Source organism: Echinops telfairi, unplaced genomic scaffold (genome assembly GCF_000313985.2).
Source record: "Echinops telfairi isolate 266 unplaced genomic scaffold, ASM31398v2 ScPeMD7_7467;HRSCAF=8505_0, whole genome shotgun sequence".
NCBI classification, from domain to species: Eukaryota; Metazoa; Chordata; class Mammalia; order Afrosoricida; family Tenrecidae; genus Echinops; species Echinops telfairi.
Genome location: NW_022111367.1, coordinates 11061205 through 11081644, shown reverse-complemented (window position 1 = coordinate 11081644; position 20440 = coordinate 11061205).

Below are 20440 nucleotides of genomic sequence, written 5' to 3'. Positions count from 1 at the left end.
ATGGAAAAATAATAATAATTTATAAATTATCAAGTGTTCATGAGGGAAGGAGGGTGGCAGAGGGGGGAAATGAGCTGATACTAAGGACTCAAGTAGAAAGGAAATGTTTTGAAAATGATGATGGCAATATATGTACAAAGGTGCTTGACACAATGAATGGATGGATGGATTGTGATAAGAGCTGTACGAGCCCCCAATAAAATGACTTCAAAAAAAGTGGATGTTCAATCCTCTTCTTGATTCCTGTGATGATTTTAATGATACCACAGAAAGCATAAGACAATAGACTATTAAGATCGTGTCTAAATACAAACTATATTTTGTTATTCCACATGCATATTTGAAAGTGTCAATGTACATTTTGACAAATTCTATTAATACTATCAGCTCCTTACCTAATAAAATGCAAAGATCTTACCTGCGACATGCTTTTCACACGATAAACAGAAGCTGCTAAAAAGAAGTATAACTTGATTGCATGTGATGTTAAAGCCTTCCTATGGAAACGGTTGGTCACTTTTCAGTGTACTCAAAATGTGCAGAAACAATGAGATTTTGTGCTTTGAAGAAAAGAAAGGATGGAGCAAGCTATGGCATGGTTTGTTTGTTATTGCTAACTGTCATTATGTTACTAAAGAGCAAAAACAAAAACAAAAAACCTCACTGCCATCAAATCAATACTGACTCATAGCGACCCGCTGTAGGTTTCTGAGACTAACTGTTTATAGGAATAAAAAGCCCAGTCTTCCTCCTACAGAGCTGCTGGTGATTTCGAACTACCAGGCAGCTCGCAGCCCAACCTGTCACCACTACACTTCCAGGCCCCTGATTATTGATGACCCATGCTAATGGAGGAAAGTGTTGGTCCTTTACTGTCTACGTGACTCTATGGTTGATGGAACCATGGTGATCCATTGGGTCTTAATTAGCGGTTTTTCAGAAATAGATTACCAGGCATTTTGCCTTCATCTGTCTTGCTGTGCAAATTTTCCCGGATCTTTTCGGTATCTTAGCACACACAAGCCTCCACTGTCAGATGGGCATGAAACACATTGACCCAGAATTCAACTGAGGTCCCCCACATAGAAAGTGAGAATTGTACTCAACTACCAATACCTGTAAGTCATGCCGAGAAGGCTACTACTGTGGATGGCCATGGAAAGTATATTAAAAAATCTTAAGATCATATTTTCATGTGTGGACAGAAAAGAATGTCCTTGTCTAATTTGGAAATACCTCTAGGATAAGAATAGAAGAAAAAGTTACAGTAAATCCGAAAGTTACATGTTTCTCCAAAATTGCTTGATAACCTCTAAGCAGACCATCAAGAACCTTGAAAGGAATGGACTGTCTGTACCAGAATTGGTTGATGCTATGCATAAATTGTGACCCCCAAATAATTTTTTTAATTAAAAGGGACTTTTAAAAATCAAAAACAGGACTGCCACACGGCCTTAAAAAATGGGCACCCAAAAAAGACAGCAATCTAAAGAAGTGTTTCTCAACTCCTTTACTGAAATGATAGCTTATTTGGAATTTAACTTCCATTTCACCTTTCATATTACCTCTGTGCTTTAAAACTGTATTACCCAGGAAAGAAATGTAGAACTTATAACATCCAATATCCTCCAGAATGTTTAAAGGCATGACTATTTACAAGGATCCCTCGGTTACACCTAACCATAAGTACAGCTGTTCCAACCCTCCAGTCACTGATGGAGAAAGATGGAATTGTCTGTTCCCAGATTTATAACCTCCGAGACCCACAAGGGTAGCTCTATTCCGTTCTATAGGGTGGCTGTGAGTTGGAATTAATTCTGTCAGTGAATGAGTGGGTGAGTGATTTTCCAAGAGTTAGTCAAAATATTCCTATAAAATTATACTTTTATTTACATTTATACAAAATGTGAAGCTATTGTTTATGGACATACCATCCATCTCCATTTTAAGCTTCTGGAGGTCATGTTTCAATAGCTCCAATCATTTCTCGAAGATTCCTGTGCTTTTTTGTTTACATCATGTCAAAGTGACAGTTTTTGTATCCTTGACCAACTCAAATTGTGTTCCTTGGAAAAGTTCTCTGAGATTTGGGGAAGCCTGGAGAGGCACGATCAGGGCTATATGATGCATGGGGAGAAGTGTTCAACTGTAATTCTGATGGAACACGCCCGCTGCCTTCAAAGAATGAGCAGGTGCATTCTCATGATGGGGAAAAGTTCCTTGGCACAACTTGCCTTGCCTTTTTCTCACCAATAACATTTTCAATTTTCTTAAAACTTTTGGTTCTTCCTAATAAGCCTCCATAATTGTCCTGTAACCGTCTTAAAACCTATCAAGATTAATCCTTTAGAATCCCCCAAATCATTTACCTTCTGGACTTTTGTGCCTGGAATTTAGCTGACCAGTAGATCCCCTCAGAAGGCTGTTTTGATTGCGCCTTGTTCTCTGGATGGTACTGCGAAATCTAAGACTCATTTCTCGTTATGATTCTTTCCATAAAACCATCTTACGTGGCTTCATTCTTGTTTAAAAGCTGGGTGGAAAGATCAACTCTTGGAGCTAGTTGATCTTTGAACAAAGCATTTGTTACCCAGAGAGCTGAAAGCTTGCTCACACCATGATGTTTGCTTACAATTGGAAATGCTGAACCATTCCAACTCCAGTAGCTATCACATCAATGGTAATCTTATAGTTTTCTACCTCCAGTTTTTGAACTTTGGACTCAGTTTCTTCATTCATCCAGTTGATTCACCTTTTTTTGGTTCACCTTTTTTTCCCCCCAATCATTTTATCGGGGGCTCATACAACTCTTAACATAATCCATACATACATCCATGTGTCAAGCACATTTGTACATTTATTGCTATCATTCTCAAAATATTTTCTTTCTACTTGAGTCATTGGTATCAGCTCATTTTTTCCTTCCCTCCTCCACCCTCCCTCCCCGCATGACTCTTGATAATTTATAATTATTTTTTCATGTCTTACACTGACTAATGTCTCCCTTCACCCACTTTTCTGTTGTCTGTCCCCCTGGGAGGGGGTTATAGGTAGAACCTTGTGATCAGTTCCCCATATCTCCCCCATCTTCCCCTTCCCTTCCTGGTATTGCTCCTCTCATTATTGGTCCTGAGGAGTTTATCTGTCCTGGATTCCCTGTGTTTCTGGCTCTTATCTGTACCAGTGTACACGCTATGGTCTAGCCAGATTTGTAAGGTAGAACTGGAGTCACAATAGTGGTGGGGAGGAAGCATTAAAGAACTAGAGGAAAGTTGTATGTTTCATTGGTGCTATACTGCACCCTGACTGGCTCATCTCTTCCTTGTGACCCTTCTGTAAGGGGATGTCCAATTGTCTACAGATGGGCTTTGGGTCTCCACTCCACACTCTCCCTCATTCACAATGATATTTTTTTTTGTTCTGGGTGTTTGATGCATGATACCTGATCCCATCAACGTCTCATCATCACACAGGCTGATGTGCTTCTTCCATGTGGACTTTGTTGCTTTCAGGTAGATGGCCACTTGTTTATCTTCAAGCCTTTAAGACCCCAGATGCTATATCTTTTGATAGCCGGGCACCATCAGCTTTCTTCACCATATTTTCTTATACACCCATTTTGTCTTCAGCAATCATGCTGGGAAAGTGAGCATCACAGAATGCCCGGTTATTAAAACAAAGTGTTCTTGCACTCTTGGTTCACCTTTGAGGTCTTCCTTAAAACAATAAATGCATCTACAAATCATTGTTTTACATGGGCAGCATTCATATAAAGTTGTTGCAAAGTTCCAATGATTTGAAAAGATGTCCACTTGAGTTTGGGTAGAAATTTTAGATAGCCCTGACCTCAACATTTTTTTTTTGCCATGGCACATGAAGCATTTTTTTAATACACTCCAACGAGACCAAGACAAGTATATAATTGAGAGAATTTGTCTACAGCCATCCAGAGATCACAGAACAGTATTTGAGCATGGACATTTGTTTGGAATTAACCTCTGCATGATGAACTAGAGTCCTAGTCACAATACTTTTGACTTGTCCTCATACACAATGAATTTTTAGATGCAAAAGAACTGACTGACAAACAGCTGGTCTATCAAGACAAACCTGCACCTAGCAGGTGAGTTGACATTTTTTGGAGATCTAGAAACTCTTAAAATCTGCTGTTGCTAGTAACTAATTCCCTAACTATCCTGTGCTCAAATTATTTTGTTGATAGTATCATTGATTTGAAACTCTCACAATGGACTGGCATGAACAAGCAGTGTGCTGCGGGGCTGATAAGAACAGAGCTGCAAATCACAGCAAAGTTGACATTTGACTTATTCCATTTTCAGACAATGTCAAAGACAAGAAGGATGTCTTAGATGCTTCAAGTAGTTCACAGAAGTATGTTAAAAAAGAGAGAGAAAAGGTCAACATGTATTTTTGGATTACAGAACATAGAGCAACATGCCATTGTTATATTTTATTAATAAAGGTGATATATGTTTAATTAACCTGATCACATTCTCAATCTCCTTTTTAAAAAAAGAGTCTTACATTTATATATCATAACAATACACAGTGATATACATTGCACATTTTTAAGATCCAATAAAGACTTTTCAAGAGTTGAAGTCAAATTCTGTATCAGAAAAAAGAAAAAATTTATGAACATGTATTCATTTTCTCATATATATTATTTGCTCCATTCGTTCTATTTCTGTTGTTCCAGCACAATGCCAGCACACAGTGACCCTGTGAACAACAGGAGACACTGCCTATATCTGCACCATCCTCCCAATTGTCCTTCTGCGTGAGCCCATTGTTCCAGCCACTGTGTCCATCCATTTCCTTGAGGACCTTCCACTTGTTCACTGCCCCTCTACTTTACCAAGAACTTGTCTCTCCTGACATGTTCAAAGTAAGCAAGATGAAGTCTTTCCATCCTTGACTTTAAGGAGCACTCTGTCCAGACTTCTTCCAAAACAGATTAACCACAGTCCTTTTGGAAGTCTATGGTACTTTCAACATTCTTCCCAAGTGCCACAATTCAAACACATCAATTCTTCCCTGGTCTTCCTTATTCAATGTCCAACTTCCACATGCATATGAGGTGATTGAAAATACTATGGCTTGCGTCAGGCATACCTTAGTCCTTCCTCAAAGTAACATCTTGCTTTTCAACACTGTAAGGAGGTCTTGTGCAGCAAATTTACTTGATATCCAGTCCTGATATTGCATTCTTCTTCATATAATCCAAATTCTTTTATTATTTACTCAGCAGATTTAATAAGTTTGGTAAGAGGATATAACTCTGATGTACATCTTTTCTTATTCTAAACCATGCAATATCCCCTTGTTTTGTTCTGCTATTAATTGCTATTAATGACCATTCTTCATTAAGGATGATTTGTTTAAATGACAGCATTTATGTAACAGAAATGCAGATACAGAACAGTGCATAATTTTAAATAAATACCCATTTTAAAATTTTATGTTAAAGTGGTTGTTTACACACACACATTTCTCCATTGTGTACACACACACACACACACACACACACACACATACATCTCCATTTATCATGTGTGTGTGTATGCTGGCAACTTCAATCTTTTCTTCATTTATCCTGATGCTACCTATTGGTCAACTTGGTAAGATATTGATTTCTTCACATTTCACTGTAAAAGGGTCACTATGAGTTGGAGTTGACTCAATGGCAGTGAGATATAGATGATAGATAGATAGATAGATAGATAGATAGATAGATAGATAGATAGATAGATAGATAGATAGAAAGAACATTACTAGTGTTGGCCTGTTATGGCTGTATCTGGGTTGGCTATCTTAAAAAAAAAAAATCTACCACCCAAGTGAAAGTATTGCTTGTTACTTCCAGTCCTGGCCCATGAAACCTCCCACAAAATCTTCTGTCCTCTCTCTCCTTCATCCATCAATCACAATGATCCAGTACAGGGCTCCAAAGGGCTAGGACGTGGCAGAATCTCTAAGGAACCTGGATCCCTAAATCACAGTGTGGGACAGAGTTCCTCTAAAAACCTGTTATGAGTTCTGACAAGAACAGGGAATTACCATTCAATGAGTTAAGACCCTGTGAGACTATGAGATTGTTCATAACAGACAGTAGGATGTACCATTGCAAAAGGTAACAGAATGCTCTGTCTCATTCTGGTCTTAGTAGAGGAATCCACAGGGTGAGCCCAAGACCAAAATGAATCTCACTGCCATCAAATCGATTGACTCACAGTGACCCTATGTTGTTAGGTGCCCTTGGATCAGCTTCAACACATTGTGACCCTACACACAACTGAACAAAACACTGCCGAGTCCTGTGGCACCCTCACAATTATCCCTGTGCCTGAGCCCATTGATGCCGCCCCTATGTCAATCCATCTCAAGGACCTTCCTCTTTTTCACCACCCCTGCACTTAACCAGATATGATGTCCTTCTCCGGGCACTGATCACTCCTGATAATACATCCAAAGTATGTAAGATGAAGTCTTGCCACCCCTGCCTCTAAGGAGCACTCTGGCCTTACTTTCTCCCAAGACAGATCTGTTTGTTCTCTTAGCAGTCCTTGGTACTTTCACTATTCTTTACCAGCACCACTACATAAATGCATCCATTCGTCCACATTTTCCTAATTCAACATCCAACTTTCACATGGAGGGTACCATGGTTTGCGTCAGGCACACCCTAGTCCTCAAAATAATACCCTTGCTCTCCAACACTCTGAAGAGGTTTTGTGCAGATTTACCCAATGTTATAAGTTGTTTTGTTCTGTGTTTTCATCTCTTTACTGCTGCTTCCATGAGCATTGATTGTGCATCCAAGTCAAACAAAATCCTTCACAACGTCAACCATTTCTCCATTTATCATGAAGTTACCTACTGGTCTAGTTGTGAGAATGTTGGTCTTCCTTACATTGAGTTGTAATCCAGATTGAAGCCTGCAATCTTTGATTTTCATGAGCAAAGGCTTCAAGTCCTCCTCACGTTCAGTGAACACAGTTGGGTCATCTGCATACCACAGCTGTTAAAAACACCTTTCTGCAAGCCTGGTGCTGTGCTCGTAATTCATATATTCCCACTTCTCTGATGATTTACTCGGCATACAGATTAAACAAGTACAGTGAGAGGATTCAACCCAAATGCACACTTTCCTGATTTAAACCATGCAGCATCCTTTTGTTCTGTTCACACACCTGCCTCTTGATCCAGGTACAAATTCTGAAGGAGCACAATGAAGTGTTCTAGAATTCCCATTCTTCTCAAGGTTTATTATAGTCCACCCACAGTCAAATGCCTTTTCATGGTCAATGAAGCACAAGTAAATATCTTTCTGGTATTCTCTGCTTTGAGCCAAGACCGTTCCAACATCAGCAATGATATCTCTTATTCCACATCCTCTTCTGAATTCGACCTGAACTTCTGGCAGTTCCCTGTCAATGGGATGTTGCAAGTGTTGTTGGCAATCTTAAGCAAAATTTTCCTTGTGTGCAATGTCAGTGACATCGTTCAATAGTTTGAGACTCTAGTGGGTCTTATAGTGGCCCTATAGGAAGGGGTATAACTGCCCCTGTGGACTTCCAAGACTATAAATCTTCATGAGAGTAAAACGCATCAACTTTCACTCCTACAGAAGCTGGTGGTTTTCAACTGCAGACCTTGGGGTTAGCAGGCTAACGTGTAACCACTATGCTACCAAGGCTCCTTAAGGTGAGCCCAGAGAATGTGAAAATCACAGAGCATCAAGGAAATCTTAATGCTTTCAGACAGCCAGCTAGAGCCAGAGCCGAGACACTGGAATAGACAACAGATATACCTAATCCAGGACCTCCGAGCCCTGTATGAGGGTAATGAACAAATATAGTGCAATACCAAATGTACTAACATGGACTAAAATTAAAGAAAGAATAAGGGGGACATTGGTGTATGATTATTGTGACTATCAATTTACCATCCATTTCTATTTCATTTTATTAAATAAGTCTTCAGTGTTACAACTTATTAATGAGTACATGAATAAGCAATACATCCAGTTACACTGCCTGTGAATTTTTAAAACTATAATCACATTTTTTAAATCAATTTATTGGGGCTCATACAATTCATTACAATACATAGATCAATTGTGTAAAGCACATCTATACATTTGTTGCCCTCATCATTCCCAAAATTTGCTAGCCTCTAATTTTCCTTTTTCCCCCCTCCCCTTCCCTTCCTCCTCCCCTCTCCCCCATGCACCCCTAATAATTTATAAATTATTATTGTATCTTATATTACACTGTCCGGCGTCTCCCTTCACCCACCCCTCCGCTGCCCGTCCCCCAGAGAGGAGGCCACACGTAGCTCCCTGTGATCCATTCCCCCCTACTACATCCCCTTTCCCTCCTGGTATCGCCAGTATTGTAATGAATTGTATGAGCCCCAATAAATTGATTAAAAAAAGAAAGAAAAAAAAACAAAAAACTATAATCACATTTCTATAAAATTCTCTATATTTCTATAATGGTCTATATTAAATATTTTTAATGTATTTGTTTTATATATTTTATCAAATGTATGTTTTAAATGCATGACAAAAATACAAGACATATGTACTTTGTTATATGTTATATATAATGTTTATATACCTGTACATATTCATAGATATATAGAACACTTATATAGATAAGTGTATGTGCATATAAATATGTACAGGTATACAAATGTTATGTATTTAAAAATGTGTACAAAATGTCCTTTGTAAGTGATCACTCACCAGTGGACACAGTGGAGGTTGCTTCTTTTGTCTGTTTGCTTTATACCCACTTAAAACAACACAGCAGATTTTCAGGTTGAAGGCTCTTACTAAGTTTGTGCTTTGACTAAGAATCCAGCTTTGTTCCAAACATGCCCATGTTTTAATGTTGCCAATCACTTTATTTATTTACATGTCTCTAAATCCATATTCTACACCAATTTGCAATTAAGTCTTCAACTGATACAGTTCTACAACATGCAGGAGAGGGAGAGGACGCACTTATGTGTAGGCGATAAAAATTCACAGCCCAGCCACAGATGTAGCTGAGTGAGAATCACCGCAGCAGCAGGAACTGGAGATAAAAAAGGATTGCACATGATGAAATGTAGTAATTGACTAGAAGTCACTGAAAAATACTCAATGGGTGTCACTGTTCTATGTAATTCTAATGTGCCTGTGGACTTTATTGAGCCTCACTGGAGGTTCACTTTTAGTATTTTCTTGGGTGTAATTGAAGTTTATTGATATGCTATCATTGTCCAGTTTATATGTGGCCATAAAAATATACAGTTTGATACACTTGTGTCTCTATAGAAATCTTGGGCTTTGCCGCTTAAAATAAAAGCTCCTAGTAAATAATTGCCATAATATTTATTCCTCTTCCTCCATTAGGCCTTTACATAGAATATGGACAGTAACAGCTCTAGATAGCATTGAAATTGCTGGGTATTTTCAGGAGCGATTGGCGCATAAAAGATCAGACATGCAATTTTGGACACTACCAAGGGAGATTGACAATGAATTTTTATGTTGAAGGTAAAAGAAAACACATTTACATGCTGAAATGAGTTGCCATAGGTGGGGCAGTTGCCCATTAGTTATGACGGGTCTATTTCCCTTTTAGTCTTCAACATAGGGAGGAGATTAAAATAGCTATCTGTCCAAGGTAGAATATTCTTTTTGTGCACACGAAAGTCTCAGATCGCAGCAAAAGCCCTCCTGGCATACATAAGTAAAGGCATTCCCCTCAGCAATGAACACTTTAAATGAAGCTGGAAGCAAAGGGTGTGGAAACGATTGCTTCTCAGAGCAGCAAAGAAGAGCTCTTCCTGAGAAGGTCCAGCTGGACTCTTATCCCTGACAAACTCGTAGAAACCGATAAGAAGCTGCAGGAAGACCCAAGTCAAAGGGCCATGTGACTGGCTTCTCTTTTCACCAGCTGAAAATCAGATTCCACAACGACAGAAAACAATGTACAGCTCAACTTGGGTGATCTGAATTGACTCCCACATTAGTCTTGATACACAAGATTTCTCAGAGAGAAGAGAGCCAGAAAGGTGAATCCTAGCTGCGGTCCCTTTCCATCCCTCTCCTTTCTCCAACCAACAAACAAGCAGACAGAACCTCCCGCCCCCATCCCAAGCACCACCCTTGGGTTGCCTAACTCCAAAAGGGTCCTGGTGGCACAGGAGTTAAGAACTCAGCAGCAACCAAAAAGACAGTGGTTCAAAGCAGCCAGCTTCAGGCAGGAGATTGTATTTCCATGAAGATTGTAACGCCCTCATGGCATTTCTACTCTGCCCTGTGGGGTCACTAGGTGTTAGGATTAACATGTCAGAAATGGGTGCAGTTTGGGGTTGGGGCCCATGTACACATATGCTATGATCAGACTGCACTCTCCTTCTGTGCCCTCAACCCTCAGGCAGTGTTTCTTACTGGGCAGCTGGCCATGGACCACTTGCATGGGAATTGACGGGAGTTATTTGTTCAAGGTCCTGACTCCTAAATCCTGCCATTGCTCTATTAAATCAGAATATCCAGGATCAACTCCTAAGAGAATCCTCATTCACACAAGAAATGTAAGAACCGGTGATGCCGAGTTGACAAAAACCTGCTTCTGGACCGAAGAAAATCCAAACAAAGGGAAAAGTGGTACGAAGCTAGGGGAAAATGGTCTATGACCTTCAACTTGCAGCCAAACAACAGATGGGGGCTAAAGGGTGAACCACGGCATGGAGCATGTACTCCCTAGAATCAACCATAAGAGATCAAAGGGCAGCATTTGCCCAAAGATAAAGCTCAGAAGGCAGGAAGGGACAGGGAATTAGGACAAATGCAAATGCTAAACACAGACAGGAAGTGAGAAGAGGGGGTTGTTCCACTGGGGGACTTCAATATCATGAAATAAAATGTGTACAAATTGTTGAATGGAAAATCAACCAGCGCTGTAAACTTTCGCCCAAATCACAGGAGAAAAAGCTTTAAAAAACAGTGATCCATAAAAAATAATAAAACTAGATGTTGAGTACCTATTTCTGCATCAGGCACATACTAGACTCTCAATCTAGTAAATACATGCAGAAATAAATTTTAATAAGTAAAAGGTCCACTTAATATCGGTAGGCGTAATCCAGTTTCATACATTATGCCAGACATATCTGCACTTATTCTTCATCTACTTGGGGAATGATTATTTGCAAATTTGCAAGCAGTTTGCTGTCCTAAGAATGAAATCACCACAGACTGGCCCATAAATCCTGTCCCGTTGGTTGGAATGGAACAATCAGCCACGGGGTGCCTAAGCATTCAACAACCTAACACATTTGGGGCCATTTAGGAAACAGTGGCAAAAGAAAACAACTTCTAGGTCAACCCGGTGACATCTCCCTTTGTTTTCTATATATATGCCCCCATAGTCGTGATGATGAAATAAGACGCACAACCCACACGGGCATCTTTCCGTTTTGCAAACATCACATAATTAAAAGCATTATGCCAATAACAACCACAGCAATAAAGCATATGCCGTGACTCTGACTGTTCGGCACCAGCACACCGTTACCGTCTGGAATGTCTACGTCTTTGATGCTTCCTTGTCGCCCTTCCTTTTCCTTTATATCCATGTTCAGAATGTCATCTGGATTTCAGTGTTGGATCGGGGTCTTTGAACAGCAAGCACAGATGCACAAACATATTTGTTTTTGTTTTGTTTCATTTTGTTTCCCTCGGAATCAAAGAGCATTAATTCAACAAGAATTTCGAGTATTTGGCTCAGGTTCTGTAAGTACCAAAACGCCTAAAGCAGAAGCTCTGGCCTCCACTAATTTCACCAGGGGACACGAGAAACCAGTCATGTCTTCCCAACTCACACTAGGTTTACAAATACCTGAACAAAATAGTGTGCCCATTCTCTCCTGCCACCCATCCCAAGAACACGGGCGGGACTGGGCAACAAGCAAAGGCTGCAAAGGAATGAATGGCTCACGATCTTTCCAATATCCATCCTTTGCTGTCACGTCTGTAACGTGATTAATAGCAACACACTTCTACCCTTGGATCCTCCTGAAAAAAAAAAAAAGAGTTCACTTGTGAAACGAAAGGGAGGTGTTATTGTCCCTATGTGTCTGAGGATGTTACCTATAGGCTCTCGGTTACCTATAGGCCCCACCTCAGAGACGAGTACAACGGCAGTCCTCTCTCTCAAAAGTCAAATGATTGCAACTCATAAAGACCCTGTAGGACAGAGGAAAACTGCCCCTGTGGTTTTGGAGACTGTAATTTTTTATGGGAGTGAAAGGCCTCCTCTTTCTCCCTAGGAGAAGCTGGTGGCTTTGAACTGCTGATCTTGTGGTTAGCAGCACAACATGTAATCCACTAAACCACCAGAGCTTCTATCTTAGCCAACTTGACTAGCTTGACACCTTATATCTACCGAAAGCTTTTGAAGATGTGATGAGTAGCATGTTTAGAAGACTGTTCTAGAGGAACAGAACACGTGATTCACACATTCACTAAAAAGATGATGTGTACACCCATGCTCATTGCAGCACTATCCGATAGCCAAAAAGTGGACACATCCTAAGTAGTCACTAACAGCAGAATGGATAAACATGATCTACAACACCGTATTTATTGATACAATAAATGGAATATTACTCAAACATACAAAAAATGAAATCTGATACATGCGATGGCATGTATAAACCTTGAAGATATACTGAGTGGAATAAGTTAGTCACAAAAGCACAACTAGTATATGATCCTATAGAGAAACTGAAGTTGTGAATGGCTACCCAGAATGAGAAAGGAAACAGTCTTAGCTGAGGGCAGGGGACTCCAGTGGTACAATGGTGAAGTTCTTGACTGCTCGTGGAAATGTATGTGGTTCGAGTCCACCAGCCACTCCACAGGAGGAAGCTGTGGCAATCTGCTTCTGAACTGTAAATGTCCACTGCTACTGAGTCAATGCCACTCAGAGTGACCCCCGAGGGCAGGGAAGAGCTGCCCGTGTGAATTTTCAAAGCTGTCCCTTGAGGGATGGAAAGTCCCATCTCCCTCTAGCAGAGCAGCTGGTGACTTTGAACCGCTGACCCTATGGTTCAGCAGCCCAGTTTGTCATCGCTATGCCTCTAAACCCTGTGGAGCAGCTCCACTCTGTTCTCGGTGGTCATGATGAGCCAGAATCAACTCAGAAGCAGCAGGCGCGATTTTCTATTCCTTTTTCCTTTCCTTTTCTTCTTCTTTTTTTTTAAGCTTCGTGGACACTGGTTTCTGTTAATGTTGGGGGGGAAATTTGGAAAAGGACCATGGTAATGGTTGCACCCTATGCTGACCATAATCGATGCCACTGAATTGCAAATGTAAAATAAATGAGGCTGAATTGAAACAATAATATATATCAAGCACCACAATAAAAACTGTAAGTGATTCAAGGAGAAGCCACGCTGTCCCTTGGGCTGGCTGCCTCTTTCATGGAAGCACGGGGACTTGAGCAAAGATTCCCGCGAGCCAAGCAGCATCATGTTATGTCTTAGCCAAGCCACTGTGGCAAACAGGCAGCACGCAGGGTCTGGCTTGAGGAGATCTAGATTCAACCCATGTACATAAAACACGATCTCTGCCTCCCGTGGCCGCCTTTGAAAATTAGGATTGTGACAAAGACGGAGCTTACGTCATCCAAATCTCAGGGCAGAAACCTGCCGGGATTGCTTTATTGGGCGGAAGGCTTATTTTAAACAGAGGTAGAACGACATGCTGCCTCCTCGGCAGGGTAAGCCGCCTGGGTCCAAGTTTTCCTGGGTCTCCAATATGCAACAGGCCTCACCACCCGGACAAGCGATCAGCTTCTCCCGAGACCGCAAGCAGCCAGAGCTGAAGCTATGCTGCATTAATTACTTTCCGTTGTTCTTCCATGAAGAAACGATAAACAAGTTAATTTAGCACTGCTTTGAGTCTTGTGGTGATTCCCTTGAGCAAAGAAAGTGCTTCCATTTCACGCATGATCGGCTGCCTCATCAGTCAGCCATTTTGCGGTTGGAGAGAGGTTAGCACTACTTGCCTAACAGAGGGTCTGTGTTAAACTCCTGGTTAGGACTACTTACCCCAAAAGATGGTTTCGCAGGGAGCCTGCTCTCATGCATCACAGCTATGAAATTCATTATCTCATTTAACTACCAGAAATGTCTGTCCAGTGTCTGAGGAAGGGAAGTGGCATGGTTTGCCAAATTTTCATTTGCTGAACTATAATAAAGGGATAGTCAGTCTTGGGAACAAATGGGCTCCTGACTCCCATCAAGACCAACAGTCCCAGGAAGCTACAAGGGCAGTTCTCCCCAGCCCTGCAGGGCGGACATGACTTAGAATGGACTGAATGGCCGTGAGTTTGGTGTGACTTACATACGCACACATATATGGAGACACGTGACACAGTAGCTAATATTAAACACTATTTGAAGAAGGTTTGGAAATGAAACCTAGCTGATACTCTTAGACGTAGCTAAAAGAAGGGTCACAATCTTTGTAATAAGCTGCACTGAAAACTGAAATGGGCTTTAATCACACGTTCTGTTTACCCAACTAATGCCAAGTAGTTGTATCAAATCCGTTCTATTCAAGTTAACTACAGAATCCTCTTTGAGTCCTTGAGGTCAGGGCTAATTATCACTGGAGACATCAGCAGCCACGGCATGACCCCTGAATGGCAAATCACACGGTGGTAATTAGGATGTAGGGATCCAGGAAAAAGAAAGAGTGGAGCGAGCACACCCCATCCTCCAACTGTGGCTGACTCATAGCTCGCAGGGTTTTAGCAGCTGTGGAGGTCATGGCCGTGACCCTTGCAGAGGCCTCAGGACCCAGCAAGAGGCTGAGGCTCACCTGTCATTGTGACGCAAGTCAACGTCTCAGAGCCCTAACCCCAGCCTTGAGCATTGTGGAAGGATGTCGAACCCGGTCATTAATAGATATGAATAAGCTCATTTGCAATTCTCTTCGGGGCCAGTTTGTTGCTTAAATCTCTTCCTGATGCATTCTCCTTCCATGGGCATTCCTGGGCTGTCTGCTGTGTTATAGTATTTATAGTCTAGAATTTTAAATTTATGTTGTTGGTTTTTTTTAATTGAGCACTTTCTACTTAGAACGTGCCTGTATGGAGTATAAATCGGTGAACCGGAGACATGGCTACAGTGGCGCTGATGCTGTAGGTGAGCCATCACTTTCCCACTTCCAGCGTCCTACCCTCCAGCAGTTGCCTGGCCCACTGTGGTGGACTGAGTGACCTGGTTGATTAGCGCTATGGATGGAATTGTGTCCTCCAAAAAGATAGCTTGACGTCCCAACCGCTATAGTGGTGAATTTGACCTTCGAAGGACTTTGAAGATTTATCACTTAATCTGAGAACCCCCTGGAGGAGGATGGGTCCTAATTCAATATAAGTGATGTTCTTACAAAAAAGAGATGAGTGCCTAGAGGGAAGTTAGCCACCTGCAGATGGAAGCACAAATTAGAGTGACACATCTATTAGCCTAGGTCACATCAGATGGCCATGAGCCACTAGAACCTGGGAAAAGGCCATGAACAACCCCATCTCACACACACCCTAGAACCTTTGGAGAGAACGTGGCCCTGATGACATCTTGGTTTTGAACGTCTGGCCTTTGCTTCAGCAGCCCTAAGCAACGAATGCCGGTTGGTTGGAATTTTCCGTTGTGTGGAGTTAAGTTAACCACTGTTCTGTGCAGGGGGAGGGGAGGGGAGGGTTTGTCCCTTCTTTCCTTCTTCTCCACCTGGAGCAGTAGCAGCAGCCTGGTTAATGGTGGATACTGCACACTCGCTGGCCTTCTCCGAACAGGGCTTTTCCCAGGTCAGAGGAAACGTGGACACTGAGATACAGGAAGTCAGCCAGCATGTCCACTTTAGCTTACATATTAAACTACATCTCCACCCCAATTTCCCAGCATTAACGAAACAGACATCCCAATTCCCCCATGGCTCTTTTCATCTTAATTTCCAACCAATTCAAAACTTAGGTGGGAAAGAGGCTGCTCTAGAACTATAGCAAGCTCCCCTCAAAGAGCCCAAAAAATTCTTAATTGAAGGAGACCAAAAATTATATATTCTTAAGTAAGTTGTCTGAAGTGAATTGTACCCACTCCGAAAAAGTACCTGTTGGAATCCTCACCCCCTACTTGTGGTTGTGATCCTGTGGAAATAGATCATCTCTGTTATGTTCATTAGACCCTCTCCTAGTAGAGGGAGTTTTCAATCGAATCACTTCTGAGTTACTAAAAGAGCAGACTGGATACAGAGGTGCTCACACAGGGACGACAGATGTGATATAAAGGATCAGCTCTAAGCCAAGGAACCAAGAAATGTCGGGGGCTGTCATCAAGGAAGAACTCAACGCAGCTGAGAGCCTCGTTGTGTCTTCCGGAACTTCGAGGAAACCAAATTCTTTTCTTTAACATCACCCCATTGTGGAGTTTTTCTTACCACAGCGAAAGGACACGAAGGCATATGTCCACATCTCATTACATAGTTACAGACTGTATTCTTTCATACACACCTGGCCTTTGAGGCGATATGATCTAGGAAGGCATAGAAGACATGGATACACCTGATTTCAATCTACCATAGATTCTAGTCCCTGGAGAAGGTCGGCAATAAAGACGAATGGCCTCAATGAGATGGATTCACACCGTGGCTGCAGCAATAGGCTCAAAGCTAAGAACAATTGTGAAGATGGACCAGGGCCCCACACTGTTTCCTTCTGTTGGGCACAGGATCGCGATGGGTCAGAGCTGACTCCAACCACCACCACCAAGACGATCTGATAGTACAGAGACAGAAAGTGCTATGGGAAGTTCAGACGGGAAGGAAACACACATGATCTTAGCACAGAAGCCAAAGCCTGGACACCTCCCATGATGGTGTCACTCGGGATGTATGATGATGGTAACAAGTTCCGAATTGCAGAAAATTATAGTATAAGAAATGGGGTGTCTTAGCAACACATTGGGACCCTGGAAAATGGGAACGGGGTCTTCAAGGCATGGGATAAGGGAGAAATGAAAATACAGGAGCCCTAGAGAAAACCTGTGGCTTTGCTTGCTACATTTTCATCATGGCTGAAATATGGACCGTCTTCTTGTGGACAATTCAGAAACCCGTGAATGATGAGTATTTGATTTCAGAGTGCTTTCTGACCAGTTACTTTTTTCTTTTTTTATGAAAGGGAAATGGTGCCTTAGCATCTACCCAGCAATCAGAGATTCTTAGATTTAACCTGGGAGTGGACTACCCTCTCTACTCCCTCATTAGCTTGGCAACAGTGGGCAGATTGGGGTTACACTTAACAGGGGCCTAGGTTGCTGATTGGAAGCACATGTGATATACTTAGAACTCCCGTTAGCTTTCAATGACTCCCTAGGTAATGGAAATGGTTCACACCATTTCTTGCTGCTAGCAGGAAGGCTGATAGACTGAGTCCACCAGAGGCCCCACTAAATGAAAGGTTTGGTCTGGGATGTACTTCCAAAGGCTGAGACATTGAAAACCCTCCTGAGCACAGTTCTGCTTTATCTGTCATGCATGGGGTCACTATGTGCTCCAGAGGGATTTCCAGGTTTGAAAAGATATGAAGAGCCAAGACCTCACCATCATGGCCCTAGCTTTTATGATCTCCCACCTTACTAAGAAAGTCTAGATGAACTCAGTGAACATGCCAAACTAGGAGCATAGAGATGAGGGCATGGGGGTGTGAATGCCATTACTAGAACACTACACACACACACACACACTTCAAAATGTATAAGTCTGACTTATTTTCCACATACAGATACACACACACACACACACACACACACACACACACAGCCTCCCCGCCCCAGGCACAGCTAATTGGGCAAGGGTTAGGCCATTTCTCTACGAATTTGAAAACAAGAGAGGGAGCGTGGCAGAGACACTCTGGGGCTGAGGGAGTATTCCGAAGGCCTCAGTCTCTCTAACTCTGCCTGCCCTCCAGACAGAGAAGCTGAGAATGCCCTTCCACTGACAGAAGAGAACCCAGTACTGAGTGAAACAGAAACAAAAGAGCAGGGTAGCCCCTGGGTTTGGGTTAACCCCCAGTTCCTGAAAGGTCTTTTCTAAATCCCAGCCACATTCCTGCCCTTGATTCCTCAGAGCAGATCTATGGATGCCTTTATATGGATCCCCTTTGGTGCTTTATTTGTTTTGTTTGTTGCGTATAAAGAGACCGATAGAGTATAAAGCTACTGGAAATAGCCGCTCGGCGTGCAAGTTAAAGACAGAAAGAGAGAAAAGCATAAGTAGTCTTTCTTAGAAAACCAGTTGATGGCAAGATTACTCTGACTCCATGGCCCCAGCGCTGGGGGAGGGAAGTGTGCTGTGCATCTTCCATGGCTGAGATTCTGAGAGAAGAGCCCCCGGTCGATTTCAGAGGCTCCTCTGGGCAGACCTGACCAGCAGCTTCATGGTTGCCAGCAGCCTGTCACATCCCTCTCTGTGTGCGGTTCTACCCTGACCCAGGGGGCCCTGAGTCTGAATCAGCAGCAGGACAGTGGGTTGAGCCCTGTGGGAAAGTGTGCTTGGTTGGCACTAACTTGAATGTGCCAGGTCTCTGTCTTCCGTCTCCGCAAAGCACAAATCAATACAAGAAGTCTACAGCATCCAGCCCAGAACATCAAAACACGAAGGCAATTGCTTATCTATCAGTCACAAGTGCCTCCACTTGACAGCTTTCTTTGATGAAGAAGAGGAGAAAATAAGAGGAGAAAAGAGCATTCTTGTCCCTGCATTGAAAGGTGTGAAAGCGATCATTTGTACAGCGCAGCTTCTGCCTTGAACACGCTCTGTCCGAAATGCAGATCGAGATCAAACTCCCAAGTGCCGACAAACAAATCATGTAACCGCGTCTCAGGAACACCCAGGGTTTCGGTCTCTGATTCATGTAAAAAGGCTCGCAGGTTGCAAACATCGTTTCTTTCTAATTGTCAAAGGCGGGGTTTGTCATGCCAGTCCCGTGCCAGTGCACTAAGCTGGGTCTCTGCCGCCCCCCTTTAATGTGTGCATAAAGCAGGGCGCCCGGGGGCTCGCCCGCAGCCCCGGACCCTGGAACCCGGGCCACTGAGGGCCCCGCGCTTCAAAGCTGGGACCTGGCATCTCCAACGCTTTGATTTGCAGTAACAGCTTGACATCCATAGCAACGTGGCTAACGTGAAAAACAGAAGATAAAAACATTCCATGTAATTAAAAGCCTACCGTTCGAAGGTAGTATAATTATTACAAGTGCATTTTATGGCTGTCTGCATTCATTTTGGGGTACATAAATTAGTATGCAAATTACCAACCCCTCTCCTGTTCTTAAGAGTTCCCCTTTCAATCTTTCCTCAGTCCTGTGAATTGAATAAAGCGTGGCTTTTTAAAATGCAAAATAAAATTCACATTTATGGTTCTTCTGCAATCCCCCTGTGCTGGCCAGCTTTGTTTTTACATGAAGAGTGTTTAATGAACAGAGCTCACCTCTCTCGGAGGGCCTTCAGGACAGCAGAGAAAAGACCAAGTCGCTTCTCTGGTCTTCTGGCTAATCAGGATTATAGCCTATTTTCCATCACAGGACCACCTAATGGAGTATTTGTGGTCTTCATTCAGCACACCAAGAGATTGGGGGTGGGAAAATACAGTTCTAATTGACAAAAAGTAGATTTCCAAACCACAGAGGACGTATAACCGGAGAAATTCTATAGTGAATGACTTAAAAGACGGAGGAGAGACATTTAGAAAAGTAGGCAGTGGACGCCCAGAAGTGGTAAGGCTCCGGAGGAAACAAACTCAAACCAACCAACGGGCCTTGAGTGGATTCTGACTGACGGTGAGCCTATAGGACAGGGTAGCTCTGCCCCTGTGGGTTGCTGGGAAGAGAAAGCCCCATCTTTCCCCTATTGAGCGCCGGTGAGTTCCTACAGCTGCCCTTGCGATGAGGAGCCTCACAGGTAACACCTGCCACGGGGCTCCTCTCTAGGCACCTCCAAGCACAGAATGCGCCAAACCGACCTCATTCCTTCCTTTGGATAGAATTGCCAAGCTGATTAATAAGCAAATTCCACAATTTAATGTACCTGCCTGTGGACAAGACTTACAGACACAAACCTTTCACGATTTCCCAAGAGACATGGTTCAGCTGTTTGGACAGCCACACTTGAAGCTTCCTGACTTGAAGGTGAATCTTGGTTCTGTCCCAGCATGCTTATACTGCTGACCTACATAAAGTCATAGAAAACTTGCTGCCAATGTCACCAAGCTAGGAGGGCCACTAATATTCCCCGGAATGAGACTCCTGGGATGAAAAAACTTCAAGGGACTGAATCTATCGGATGGAGAGAAGGGGGG